At 38.8% G+C, this 4,116-nt stretch overlaps 1 non-coding gene across 1 annotated transcript; it reads left to right on the forward strand.

The window, feature by feature from the left end:
* The first annotated feature begins 2,564 nt into the window (after window positions 1–2,564).
* LOC145561119 (small nucleolar RNA R71) lies at window positions 2,565–2,671 on the forward strand. Its single transcript, XR_014093699.1, has one exon. It is a non-coding gene; the product is annotated as a small nucleolar RNA R71 (small nucleolar RNA).
* Window positions 2,672–4,116: the final 1,445 nt, after the last annotated feature.

Raw genomic sequence — 4,116 nt, forward strand, 5'->3', positions numbered from 1 at the left:
TCCTTCGGAAAATAGGTGCGCCCGATTGGGCAAGCCTCGCCCGATTGGGCGAAATTACTGTCTGCTGGAATGTGAGTGCGCACCCAATCGGGCGACCTCTACCCGATCGAGCGCGAACTCTAACCTCAAAATCGCCAGATTTCTCGCCCGATCGGGGCGAAATTATGCTCAATTATGACCCTTAGGTGCGCGCCCGATCGGGCGAGCCTCGCCCGATTGGGCCCGTACCCAATCCGGAGCTTCTCTTTTCTTTGCCTTTTTCTCTTGAAAACTCCGTACTTTGTGATCTAAAACTTGTACAAAACACTCATGAAAGGTAAAATTTCACTCTCCTCACCTCTCTAAAAAATAAAAAATAAAAATAACGAAAAATTTAGTCTAGAAAGCAAGAAATACGGGTTGCCTCCCTCAAAGCGCTGGTTTATCTAGGTACCGCACGACCTTCTTTCCAAGTACAAGAACTAAGACCTTGGACCTAACGCTTGGTTGGGTGGTTTCTCACCCGGTCGAGCGACATTTAGGCTACGACGCAACTTCCTGACATACCCTGTGGGACGCCAATTCACCTTATCTGGTGGATCCTCCTTGACTTGGATTGGGGCCTCTTCAATGCTACGCACTAAAGATCCCTCTTCGATCGAGGGTTGCTTCAAACTGTTACTGCATTTGGCACTTGCAAATCAATTTGCACAACTTGCTTGTTTGATTCCACCTTTTCATCCTCAAAACCAAGACCGACAGTGTAGAGGGCTCTTTCTATCGCATCAACTTCCTTCTGCCATTTGTCTATCTCATCTGAAAGGGATGCAACACAAGATACCGCCTCCAAGGGCTCTTTTTCAAGAGCTTGAGGCTTGTTAGAATAATTATGAACCACATTAATACTAAAGCACTTCTCCTCTGTCATGGGGCTTTTAGGGGTATTATTAAGATTAAAAATAATTTTATCGTCCCCTACTGATAGTGTTAATTTGCCACTTCTCACATCTATAACTGCTCCTGCAGTGTTAAGGAATGGTCTACCCAAAATGATTGGGGTTTGCATATCCTCAGCCATATCAAGAACAACAAAATCAACAGGTATATAAAATTTACCTACTCTAACGGGAACATCCTCTAAAACACTTAAGGGGTATTTGAAAGAACGGTCGGCCATTTTTAGAGTAATATTAGTAGCTTTTAATTTACCCATATTTAGTTTGGAACACACAGATAATGGCATAACATTAACGCTAGCACCCAAATCACACAATGCATTATCAATCATTATATTGCCAATATGACAAGGGATAGAAAAGCTACCCGGATCTTTTAATTTAGGTGGAGATTTATTTTGAAGTACGGCACTACACTCTTCAATGAAAGCTACTGTCTCTACCTTACTAATAGACCTTTTTCTTGTCAATATTTCTTTCATAAATTTTGCATATGCAGGAATTCGTGTGATTAATTCAGTGAAGGGAACAGTTACCTTCAAATCTTTTACCATCTCCAGAAACTTACCAAACTGCTTATCCAAATTTGTTTTCAAGTGACGATTGGGGAATGGAAGTTTGATAACTGGCTTTGGAGCATTATTGCTCTTATCTGGAGTGGCCACCTACTCTGGAGTCCTACCTTGCAATGTAGAATTAGATATATTAGTACTATGCTTTAGCTCTGCAGGGCTATTAGCTATATTGTCTGGTTTAACGGAATCAAGATTAGCATTATTTATTAAAACAGGTTCATCAACTCTGGGCATAGGGGGCCCTTTATAGTTTGAACCACTCCTTAGAGTAATTGCATAGGCTTGATCTGTAGGCCTGGTCGGCTATGCTGGCAGAGCTCCCTGTTGGCGGGCTTGTAGAGTAGCGGAAAGTTGCGTAATTTGATTATCTACGATTTTATTGTGCGCTAGAATTGAATCAATTTGTGCATCTCTACTCTCCATGTGCTTCTGCATATTAACCAGCATCGCTCTAATTTCTACCAAAGCAGGGTCGGAAGATGAGGAGGATTGTTGTGGTTGGTTCTTCTGGCCAACATTGGGATGGTAATATTTCTGCTATTGTTGTGGCGCCTGTGGTTCTTGTGGTGGTGGATTTTGAACATTAGTACTCCGGTAGGAAAGGTAAGGATGATTCCGGTACCCAGGATTGTAGGTGTTGGAGTATGGGTTATTCTGCCTATAAGCTTGAAAGGCATTAACTTGCTCCACGGAACTCCTACAATCTTGTTCCCAATGACCTAAAATTCCACAATTTTCACAAAAAGCCTCATTAGCATTATTATTAATTGCAGAAACATTAGCTACATTAGCAGTGCTAAGATTATCTGATTTCTGGCAGATAGAAGTTAATTGAGCTTGCAAAAAGGATACAGAGTCAACACTATGCTTCCCCTTATTAGCAAAGCCTCTAGGATTCCTATATTGGGAATTATGTATCGCCATATCTTCAATAACTTGACCTGCATCATCAACATTAAGATTCATAAACCTCCCACTAGTTGCAGAATCTAAGATTATTCTAGATGAATTTCCAATGCCATTGTAAAAGGCTTGAATTAACTGCCATTGTGCCAAATTATGGTGGGGGCATTCTCTTTGTAGGTCCTTTAACCTCTCCCAAGCCTCGTATAAAGTTTCATCGGCTTCTTGGGCAAAATCCTGAATTGCTCTCCATAGTATGGTTGTTCTCTCTGCAGGATAGTACTTGTTATAAAAATTCAAAATAAGAGTTTCCCAGTCAGTTATACCAAGTGCAGTTCTATTTAAACCATTAAACCATAATTTGGCTTTTCCAGTTAAAGAGAGAGGAAAGAGTATCTCCCTGATTTGGTCTTGTATGACCCCGGCTTGCCTGATGGTATTACAATACTGACAATAGTCTGTAATGTGAAGATTTGGGTCTTCACCCTTAGCTCCACTAAATTCCTTCCTCTCTATCATCGTTTTAAATTGAGGTTTAATCTCAAATTGTACCCCATCAAGAGCCGGAGTGGGAGTGAGATGTGGAAAATCTGTAAGCTTTGGTTGTGAATAATCACTAAGTTTCTTTGGAGCCGTCATCTCTGATTCTGGATCTGATGATACCTATGAATCGCTAGAACCAGTTGGAGGATCTCGGTGATTAATATTATCACCAGAATCCGCCAGAATTTGCTTGTAAAGGTTCTTCTATCTATGGAAGGATCGTTCGATCTCAGGAACGAATGGGATGTACCCTAATCTGGAACACCTGGGAATAAACAAAAAAAACTAAAAGCAAATATGAGATTTGCCTCAAAGAACTAACGTTCTCTGAGACAAAAAGAAATAACCTAGAATACAAAAATAATCAAAAAAAAAAAAAAAAAAAACCGTTTCCCCGGCAACGGCGCCAAATTTTGACAGGGTAAAGTCGTATCCCCTAATCAAAAGTAATTCCTAAATCCTCTAACTAATGTAGATAGGGAAGTAGGGTCGAATCCACAGAGAAACAAGTCTTTCTATTCCTAATTAATTAAAGTAATCTAAATTATAAAGTAACCAATATGTAAATTTGGATATAAAACTAAACTACGAAGATTAAGAATAAGGAGAAAACAATGAATAAAGGGATCTAGGGCATAGGTTCACCAATAAATAATATTGCAGGGTAAAACATAATAATCAATCATCAATGCATATATTAATCAGATCATAAAGGGCTTTCGCTACGTATTACAATCACATAGTTAATTTACCGGTATTAAATCTCATCTCTCGAATCTCGACTTAACCATTTATAAATTAACCTGCCTATTGAAACTAGACCTAAACATCAATTCTCATGTGTCGAATCTCGAATCAATATTGTTAAACTCATGCATAAAAGATCTGCGCAAATCTAGTCACAGAGCATTAAATCAATCAATAGGAAATCAATCTAGCATTGGCAATTAACAACCATAAATAACCCCTTCATATTATTTATAGATCCCCATAAACCCTAGAAATAGGACTACTCACACATAATAAAAACTAAACTAATCAAAGCAATAAAACAAGACATGATCAAAAGAATAAAGTAAAATAAATAACTAAGATTGAAAGAAGAGAAATCGTTACCAAAGAAATTTGGAATTAAGAATAAAGTTAAGAACAGAGTATAA

The sequence above is a fragment of the Chenopodium album genome, chromosome 9, assembly GCF_948465745.1.
Source record: "Chenopodium album chromosome 9, dcCheAlbu1.1, whole genome shotgun sequence".
In the NCBI taxonomy this organism is placed as follows: domain Eukaryota; kingdom Viridiplantae; phylum Streptophyta; class Magnoliopsida; order Caryophyllales; family Amaranthaceae; genus Chenopodium; species Chenopodium album.